This window comes from Schistosoma mansoni, chromosome W (assembly GCF_000237925.1).
Source record: "Schistosoma mansoni strain Puerto Rico chromosome W, complete genome".
NCBI lineage: Eukaryota > Metazoa > Platyhelminthes > Trematoda > Strigeidida > Schistosomatidae > Schistosoma > Schistosoma mansoni.
Window position 1 is genome coordinate 40412042 of NC_031502.1, and position 11622 is coordinate 40423663.

Here is an 11622-nt window from a genome sequence, read left to right on the forward strand (position 1 = left end):
AAGTCAAAGTATGCTATACTGAAAAGTTTAAATTCACACTTTCCTTTAGCATAGATATAGAGATATGAATTAAGCAGAAGTTCCAAGTTATCTAACCTTAAATTTTAATGAAGTTTTATTCATCAAACTTGTGACGTAACTACTAGGCTCAATAACTCGTTAACTTCCAACTATCTAACATGGATAAATATAGATATATGTTTTCATTTATTTTCGAAGTATGCTTGCCAACTAATCATATTTAGGCTTGATCAAAGTTCATTCATCATTTTCTAGTAATGAATAAGGTTATCATTAAAGCTCTGAAATTTCAAAATTACATTGTTAGCATAGACATTTGCATGATTTATGAAATGTACATCACTTCTATAAATTAAAATACTATAGACAAAACTTAGTATTTTATTTTGTTATATTTAGTCAAGTGGGGTAATACCTCGCTCTGTTTTATATAAACAACATTATACCAATGAATGAAGTGAATAAATGGAAGATTGAGAAATCCTTTTTTTATGTTATTTATCTTATTGATTGAAGACAAAGTTAGGAGAAAATCAAAACTATTAGAAAGGACAATGGAATTGCAGAAGAAAAGACGTCTTCAAAGAAGAAATTGAAAAGGATGCAGAAATATACTTAGACTAGTACCTGTGTAGTGAACAGAACACGGGTGGGGACAATCGACAGAATATCTCACTAAATTCTGATAACCATACAACAAACAGTTAATTTGCAAAATAACAATCAATTGTCTCAATCTTCACTGTTCTCTCTGTAAATATCAATCCATCTTCTCTAATTTCATTGTTTGTGCATTTTCCTACCAATTGCGCTTCATTTCAGTTCTTTCCTTATCGGTCTTCTGCCAAAATACACTCTACGTCTAACCATCACCATATACTACTTATATGGATATAAGTAGACCACACTACACCTGTACTGTGTCATGTAACACTTAATCTTTTACTGTTAATCAACTTCATTCCTGTACAAATGCAGTTGTTGGTGTAATTTATACAATAGTATAACATTATTAGACTGTTTAACTACAAACAAACTTTTTTATTAGCTGAATTTCTTCTCAGAGAGTAGTTCACTTTGACTTTTAATACGAAGAGCTTCATCATCTTTATTACACTTCTTATACAAATAAACCTATGCACTTTAACATACAGATGCACAGTCTAAATCACTGTAAATTATGGTGAACCTTTATTATGTATTTTTTTTACTATAGAAGTAACTAATTAAATATAATTAAACAATAAAACTATCCCATTTTAACATTTGTGTTATATATGTTACTACTATGAGAGATATTATTTATAAGCAGCTGGTATATTGAACTCTGTAATGTTAATTTAAAACTTCAATGAAAACTAGAAAGATGTTTAACTAATTTGTTTTTTATAAACAAGAAATAGTTACTGTCAGTTATTATAACAAACATTTTACGTAGGTTGTCTTTTCTAAAAAGAATGTTTTCTTTTTCATACATGGATTTGATAAAAATATTTTGTTTATTTCATGAACTTGTATAAGCTTGTTGTGATAATGCAATATCGCATTCAACATTGAACGCTTTCTGCTGAGTACAATACTATCCCGGATCACGTTAGCATTTACCTGTCAAGTTTATCTGTAACTTTAAGATAATATATCCAACTGTATCATATTTGATTTATACTCTTCCAGTATTCACTTCGGTCAACAAGATGTTTATATTAAGTCCGAAACTTGTACAGCAAATGAAAATACGATATGCTAGATATAGTCTCAGATAACTTATGGGTAATTCATACTTTACTTATACTTTAGTCCACTAAATAAGCTTGACTTGACCAATAAAAGACTTTTAGTCCATTAGGAAAATTGAATATAAATGCTTTGATTCTATCCCATAAAACGTAATAAATTACTCATATCACCAGCATTTTAAATGTAACAGGCTCATTGAAATTTTAACAAACAACTTTATAATCAAATTTACTTAGTATTGTTTGTTTGAATCTTCCCATTGATGTTTTTAGGACTGCAACTGGTCAGTCTCTAATTGACATATGTGCATACTGTGCGTATTGCCTCGATATATCCTTAATTCACAAGCATGGTAAGCAAAGATGGATAGTGGATAGCAGTGGAATACAGGACGCGCCACTTCGTCCTATTTGGGACTCGTCAGCTAGATGTACCTGCATCTCAGAGTTGATGTTCACTCTGGGACTCGAACCCAGTACCTTTCGCTTCAAACGCCATCGCGTTCTCCACTCAGCTACTGAGTCCTGATTGCCACTAGCTTTTGCAATCGGGTGAAGTATAAATTGACTTAGTATTGTTTGTTTGGATTAACTTATTTTATTTGCTTCAGAGTAGTTATCCAACTGGACTTTTATTCTGATAAATAATTATACATGGTCTATCTATATGCTCATTAACTATATTATTTAATACGACAGAGAGAATATATTTAATATTTTTTCCCAGGACGCAATGAAACTCTTTTAGTATAACCATGAAAACTGAACGTCTATTTTAAAATCTTTAATATTGTATTTATAATAAAATTATCTTTGCTTTTGATAAGCACACAACTATTGTTTTTTAACTTCATAGAACTATTATTTGATGAAATTGAGCATTTTATGGACTGTCTAAACTCGCTGTACAACAGATAGATATATTTTCAGTTTGACGTTGTGGAGATTATAATCAGAATGGGTTTTGTGGAGAATTAGTATTTTCATAGTTGAAAGCATGAGTCAGTTGAAGCTAGACCACCAAGGAAAACCTGGAAGCACTGGATGGCCGTTTCGTCCTATTGTGGGACTCTTCAGCAGTGCGCATCCACGACCTCGCCTCGTGAGATTCGAACCCAGGACCTAACAGTCTCAATCGATCAATGTTAGACCACCAGAAAAAACCCTGGAAGCACTGGATGGTTGTTTTATCCTAGTCGAACATTGATCAGTTCATGATTTCAATGAGATAAATATACTTAATACAGAACAAAACAGTTTTAACTTAAACTAAAATGTTTCCTTAATTTACGGTCAATGATTGAATGATCAGTTATACGCAAGTATGCAGACAAAAATCACTCATCTTTTAATATAATAAGCTGGTATAGGAAAATATTACTTTTACCAATATATGTTGATCAGTCTCTTAAACGTAACACTTTATATTGCAATGCATAATAATACTTTTAGAAAATGTTTGCGTTAAAACTATTACTAAGGTTTTGTCCATGTAATTCAATTCAATTTATAATTGTTATACCTTCAAAATAATGTAAACACATCTAAATATGAATAATTTAGAGTGGTTTTGTAAGAAATAATATTTTTTCCAAGTTTCGAAGTATTCATTGGCTTATTATAAGACTGAATTAAGTAAGCCCCAAATTCCCTGGTACGGCCGAGAGTGGAGAGAGTTCGCTCTCCCTCTCGAAATGCTCTCACATGGTCACGCGTATATAGCCTCTGCCAGCGATGTCCTACTCACTGCCTTCTCGTGGCATTACTGTTGTTTACGAGATTGAGAGGACGAAAAGCGAATGTCCGGTGCTTTAACCGGGTGGGTGGATACGGAAAGTTCACCTAGGGGAGTTGGAAAACCCTGATTCCATACCAATGATGCACATGGGCTCCAGTATCCTGAAGGAACAAATGGCGTATGAATCAATTGTTGGTCACTGGCTACAAGGGGACTGAATCTACTTACGATGCTCCACTGCCTTGTGGATCAGATCTTTAGATCAGAGGCTCTGGATATGGCCCCCTAAGAAAACCACCTGCTTCAGTTTGGGTACCTGGGCAGTATCACAGCCCTCACATAAACTAAATGAGATTTGTGTGGCGCATATATATCTGGTGCCCCTTGTACCAATAATCATGTGTTTGAATAAAATAAATAAAAACATGCATGTGATATATCGTAGAAAAACTTTGTGTATTCTAATGTTTGATACCAGTTAAATGAATTAACCGTTGATTATAGCTTAGAGACTAACCTTACCAACTAAACATAGTTGTAAACTGTATTCAACATTTCCTAATTTGTTCTAGTCGATGAAAGCAAAGCTTCAAGCTTCTCGATAGTCATTAGTAAGACTTTTCTCAATCTTGAAGAAACATAAAACATAATACAATAATAAACAATATAATCGATCTAATCAGTAAGTCAAATCATCTTGTATTTTCCTCTCCATAACTTATTGACCCTGATATTATTGATATTCCCTAATTGAATGACTTCAACAATCAAACTTGATGTCCTTTTTTTAATTCAGTCTATCCTAATTTCCATGTAAGTTAGATTTCTAAATGATTAAGGTCGTTTACATTCATACAATTTATATAATATTCAAGTTCAATGTTCTTTGTATACTTTCAGTATTATCAAGAAAAATTTAATTCAGAATAATTTAATTAGTGTAAATCTTAATCTATTTAAATTTTTAATTATTCTTCTGAAGAAGTTCAAATATGATAACTGGGAGAAAAAACAAAACAAAACAGGATTTGTTTGATTTTAAATACTATTAAATTTTTATAAATATAAACTATGTTTAAAAATAACTCCGCCTGTAGCTCTTCTAGAGTTACTACCGTTCCCAAGCCTGGGGTAAAGGAGGAGGGTTGGGCATGGTGTTAGCCACCCCATCCCTTAGAAAAACTAACTCGCTAAAAAAACTCTGATCAGAAAAAATGTTTAATAATAATTTTTTTTATAATCTAAATATAAGTTAAACAATGAAAAAAAACACAACAACAACCTTGAAAGTCATCATAGCAACAACAACAAAAACAAAAAAAAATAAACGTACTCACTTTAAAATTTTCTCCTTGAAAAGAACATAAAATAATTATTATTATTGAAGATTTCCATAATTCATTATAAAATCCATAATATTTTACTATTTTATACATTTTAAAGAATAATTTTCGGTTGAATAAAGTAAATTCGTTTTTTTTCTTTTAAACGTTTTATATGGATTGTGTTTTGTTTTTTGTTTTAACTGAACTATTCATAATAACCCATTATGATTAAATGATTAAATGTTTATCTACATTAATAATTTATTATGTAATAGTCAGTATTTATTATTTATCCAAAATGTATTAGAGAGAAGAAGAAAAAAAAGAAAGAGAATCATTTAATTCTGTTACAAAATGAAAATCTGTAACCAAATGCTATAATAAAGTTAAATTCATAGGAGGGGGGTGGTCTTGACTGATTCAAGGTAATATATATAAGAAGGAAATCATAATGTGATGAAATATTGAAAAATGATTGGCAAGTATAAATCTAAACACCTTCATTTAGTGTACAGATATGTGTACACATATAAAAACCCTGTAATTTATTGAATCATCTAATAGTAAAATATATTGTCTTATAGAATTATTTTAAAGATGTATACAAATACATATTTGTTACCTAGTCAGTGAATACCCTATGTTCAATTAACCAATTCGTGTATATATATAATTTATCAAGTCTGTATTCATGCATAAATACATAGATGTGCATCAATATTACACGAATGAATAATTAAACCAGGTGGAAATTATAAATAAACACAATCTTAATATAGTGATGTAATACTCAAATTGTTTGTTATAAAGCTTAATGACTATGGTGATTACTTATTGAAGGTATATAATAAATTAACAAAATAGATAGGATAATATGAAATAATGTAAAACATAAATGAATATTTATTTTAATTATTATTGACAGTAATTAAATAATTAATGTATAGTATTAAAAAAAAGAGAGGTCAGTCAGGTCATCTTACTTTTGCTTTAATTTCATCATTATTTGTTTTTATACATTGCGCTATATTTGAAGTAGTTTATGTAAATATATACCTGGAATAGCATATGTTTGTTTGCTTTATTTTTCTTTTAAATTGATAATCAAGTCAGTCAACTTTTACTGACTTAACTAATTTCAAACGTAAACATTTTTATTTACTTATTAGTGTTTTACTGTTAGCCACCATCGAGGCAATCTGCACAGTATGTGCATATGCTTATAACAGACTGATCGATTGCAGTCCTAAACATCAGTGGGAAGATTCAAGCAAACAATACCAAATATCAGTGTTTAAATTCATTTAGTATTGTTTGTTTGAATCTTCCCATTGATGTGTTAGGACTGCAACTGGTCAGTCTCTAATTGACATATGTGCATACTGTGCGTATTGCCTCGATATAGCCTTAATTCACAAGCAGTGTAAGCAAAGATGGATAGTTGCTAGCGGTGGAATCCAGGACGCGGGTTTCGTCCTATTTGGGACTCGTCAACCGGATGTACCTGCATCACAGAGTTGATGTTCACTCTGGGACTAGGACCCAGGACTCAGCGACCGAGTAGATAACGCAATGGCGTTTGAAGCGAAAGGTACTGGGTTCGAGTCCCAGAGTGAACATCAAATCTGAGATGCAGGTACATCCGGTTGACGAGTCCCAAATAGGACGAAACCCGCGTCCTGTATTCCACTGCTATCCACTATCCATCTTTGCTTATTAGTGTTTGTTTCATTTTTGATCGAAATTGTTAATATTTCCCATTTCTTTTTCGTTTTGTTTTGTCTTTAAATCAAAAAATAATGATCTGATGATGAAACTTTTCTAACTTCTAAATGAAATCATTTTGAAAGTTCTGTCTAGTAATTTATTTTCTTTCTCAGGGTAATAAACAATAAAAAAAGCAAGGGAATAAATAACAACACCTATAATATTTATTACTTAAGAATAAATCAAAATCAACAACTTATATTTGAAATTTACGTTAAAATCAAAAAACAACAGAATAATGTGTACAAAATATTTGGAAATGTTTTGGTAGTATAACAATCACTGGCCTGGATAGTTTAATTTTGCAACTTCATAATTAAGCTATTCAGATTAGAGAAAGAAAATACAACAACAGTATTTAGCTAAGGACTATAGCTTTTCTCCGTAATTTTAATATTTATTACAAGATGACAGTTAAAATAGTAGTCAATCCAGTGGTTTAGAGGTCAGGTGTTCGCGTGAGACTGAAGGTCCTGGATTCGAGTCCCCTGGGCGATGCGAACTGCTAAGGAATACCCTACAAGGATGAGACAGCCGTCCACTACATCCCAGTTAATGCCATATATATTTGCCATCATATCAAGTTAAATATGGAAACTGAACAAAAATGATCGGTGGCAAAGAACAAATAATTATGGTTTTTGTCAGGATATATAGCTAATAAATGATCAGACATCGTATGCTTAACAACAATGAAGTATTCAGCCAAAAAGTTAAGTGACGATACCATGTAAAAGAAGATGATTATTAAAGTTAAACCAACTGAGTCTTACCTAATATGTACAATACTTGTTTCACTAATTAATTAAAATGAATAATTTCGTCTCAAGATATTTAAATAATTTCACAAATTGATATTTATCAAACTTTTTGGAGGCTTATAAAGATTATATACTCCGAAAATTAAGACCTACATCACTATTGGAGCCAATTTTTATGAATCTGTTTACATCCGTAAAACTACTTTAATTTTTCAGTCATATTCCTGCTATTGTAGAATCTTTAACTAAATGTCTTGGATTTTATTTTACTTAGCCGTAAGGTTTCGGGTGAAACCAATATTAATTTTGGCTTGCTTAACTATTTACATTTGATTTGGTTGAATTTATTCATTATTAGTAGAGAGAATAAAGATTTTTGTTAGTCATTAATGCTTACCTTTTTGATAATTAGTTAGATTTTTTCTACATATTCGTTGAATCACAAATTTTACAAGTTATTTGGAACCTTTATTAAATGTATACCGTTGAACCAATACTGTTAAGATCTTTTGTATATTTTATATTTACACAAGTGTTTAAATAGCACTGTAAACACCGGCCGTCCAGTGCTTCCAGGTTTTCCATGGTGGTCTAGCTTTAATTGACTCATGATCTCAACTATATAAAAAACAAGCTTAGATAGAATCCAGAGTGTTGTTCTATATCTACTACATTCAAATGAGAATTTTCGGAATTGCAGTAGCTACATCCTTACTCCAGCTTACAAACAATCAGCAGTGACCGCCCACAATCCTATATGAGATTTGAATAAAGGATTTAGAAGTTTGTATCTTTGAAAGCAGACCACTGATCAACAACTTTCACACAATGTGCATTTTACATATCATCACAAACCACCATTATCAAGTATTAGTTTTACTTCTTTCAAAGCACAAAATAAAATATGTCAATGAAAACAAAAACACTATTCATATTATGTTTGTATTATTAAAATAAAAATTATCGTCTACATTCAGTTTTCCATAGTTCCACTGAAATATTCTTAAAATGAAGTCCAAAATCAAGTTCATTTTTGAGAAGCTTAAAATATTTTTCTTCATTTGAGTAGTCATTTAAAATTTGTAAAAAAAAACATTTATCATCAATGTAAATGCAAATTATATTGGTTTACTTCATATATGTATATAAAGATATCCAAATATTCATATAACAGAATACACAATAATAATGCTAATTAAAAGCCTTCTATGCATAGGGTTTCAGATATCATCAATGTTCATTATATAATATATACTTAGTGATTATTATTTTAACTACCTACCCAATTTAAATTTTATTTGGTATTTTTATTTTTTTTATTTTTAATTTCATTTAAACAGATACCGAATTTTGTTTAAACTAAAAAAAATTTATACTTTAGTCTCATATTACATGAGAAATTCAGTCAACAAAAATTCTTTATTAAGTGGTGAATTTATTTTATTTTATTAAAATAATTACCTTTTGATTATCAATAAGATTCATTGTTTTAAGTTTTTTTATCGAGGTTAAGAGAGAGACCGATAGGTCCTGGGTCCGAATCTCGTGAGGCGGGATTGTGGATGCGCACTGGTGAGGAGTCCAACAATAGGATAAAAGGGCCGTCCAGTGCTTCCAGGTTTTTCATGGTGGTCTAGCTTCAAAAACTCATGATCTCCATTATTAAAAAATAATTGTTATTTTACAGTTGAACATGTTGACTAGTAGTTGAATTGAAAATGTTCAAACAGTATTACTATTGATTTGAGCTGATATCATCTAAATAAGTGTTAGTAATCACTTGTAGATATCAATGCTTGACGGTTTTGAATAAATTGAACATTAGGTAGAAAGTTAATGATAAATATACTGTTTTTGATATACCGATGAGTAGAATAGTACATCTATTGTTTATAACAGTGTTTTAGTGTGTAAGTAGAATAGCTTGTGAATCTTCAATATCCAATGGTTAGAAATGACAGTGCGTTTTATTATAAGGGAGCATAATGTTAGATGTTCAGGTACCTTAATCGTAACTTTACTAAGTCAATACCTGCTATAGTTTATCTCAATTATTGTTAGTTAATCTATCTTTTAAAATGGCGTATATACTGTTATGTTTAATTATTTACCTGTCTTTTCTTGGGACTGTTATATCCCAAAGAGAATTGTGAATGGCAGCTTTTGAAGACTGTTTGTGGACCAACATGATACGTATTTTTCTTATTTTTTAATAGTTGAGTAACTAAACTATTCATATTCATGTCCTTCTTATTATAAGCTTTATTTTGATCTATAGACTATTATTATACGATTTACCATTCTTGAGTTATCCCTACTCCATTAATTACCGTTCCCCTTATTCACAGCCACATTTGGTCAAATCTTGTACAAATGTTATTTTCTATTTTATGGTACTTTGTGGTCAGTTTTTTTGGTATATAAACCCAGTATGTTTGAGAATAATGATTCATATTGCAGAGGCTGTTATTGGTGTTCTGGACTTAACTGGCTGTGCTAGGCAGAAAGCAGGACTGATAAGTACTCAAGACTGCTCATACGGCTTTTGTTTATCATTGCTCTGATCGATAATTCACTCCTCTCTTGCGGGAATCAACACGTTATATATTAAGCAAAACACGTACACACTCGATATAACAGGAACACACAAAATGTCTTGCGAATTTCCATCTCTGTAAACACTCTCATGCGAATACAATCGTTGTTCGTTAATCACCTGATATTGTTAATCGCTTCTGGTCTATTTAGTATAGTACTAAAAGTATTTATCAGATCATATCAGCAACACTCAATTGCAAATTACACTACAACTAGATGAAGTTAAAAAGATGAAAACTACATGAGTTACAATGGAAATTTAGGGAAAAACGAAATATTTAGGAAAATTCAGAATAACTTTAAGATCATCTTATGCAACACTTTATTGATCCAATTATGTTACAAATAAAAAAAACAGATTTAATATATATATATATATATATATATTCCTCCTAAATTATAATTAGTATTAATTATTGCCCATAATTTATAATCCAAATGACTGATTTTTAATTAATTAAATTTTTGACAAGTAGTAAAATTAACTTATGAAAATCGAATATTATCAGACTATGAAAATTATATAAGACATTTGCCTGAAATCCTGTTTTTTCGGGGGGGGAGGGGGTTGCTTTTTACTTAAGAAGTACAAAGTAACTTATATCTTTAAGTTCGATTTTTTAATTAGTAACAAACATTTTTTTAAAAATGCAGACAGAAAATAATAAACAATTTTCCACAGTATAGTAATCTGTTGACCGGATAGATGATACAGGGTACAATTTTTGATTTATTATTATTTTTTATAAGGATTATATTTACAAGTTAAGATTTATTTATTTAATAGTTAAAATCATGAGTCCGTTGAAGCTAGACCACCAAGAAAAACCTGATAACACTGGACGGCCGTTTCATCCTATTGTGGGACTCCTCAGCAGTGCTCATATCTGATGCCCTTTTGTACCAATATTTATGTGTTTAAACAAAATAAAATAAATGATCTTCATGTTGATATAGGTAAGATAATAAAAACAAAGGATGAAATTCGATAAGATTTTATAACTAAACAATTTTCAATAATAATCTATCTAATGAAGTTGTATCAGCATTTATTTAAGTTTTGAACATTTAACTTAAATTTTTATCTTGATCGAAATAAATAACTGAAAACTAGGGAGATTTTAAGAGATTGCTTTATTTGTGATGAATTGTTAAAATCATGAACCCAACCTTAAACTTAGAAATTATAGCTAACTTATTATTATGGGACTGGGTATCAGTTTGTTGGTCGAGTTTCTACTGAAGTCAGCTTACAACTTTAAAAACTCGCTTTTCAAAAACCAATCAAGGAAAAACCGGTAGATATCTAGAGTTTCTAGAAGATAAAAGAACTCATCAAATTACCTGAAAATCGCGTGTTTTATCACTTCAGAAAGAGGACAATGAAGTGTTTATTTTCAAATAGATCCTACAAATTGTTTACGGGGAAACACGGAATACAATGAGCAGCTTGCATATAACTGGACGATTTGGACTATGTAGATGACTTAACTCTTCTATCCCATACATATCAACAAATGCAGGTCAAGACAAGCAGTGTAACAGCAGTCTCTGCATGAGTAGGCCCCAACATAGACAAAAGAGGAAGCAAAATCTTCAAATAAAACGCAGGAAACACCAACACAATCACACTTGATGCAGAAGCTCTGGAAGAGGTGGAATCTTTCACACACCTG

The 11622-nt window shown here is 30.6% G+C and overlaps 1 non-coding gene across 1 annotated transcript; it reads right to left on the reverse strand.

The window, feature by feature from the left end:
* Positions 1-2212: 2212 nt before the first annotated feature.
* On the reverse strand, positions 2213-2279 carry Smp_tRNA_00054_Gln_TTG.1.1. Its single transcript has one exon. It is a non-coding gene (tRNA).
* Between the last annotated feature and the right edge of the window lie 9343 nt (positions 2280-11622).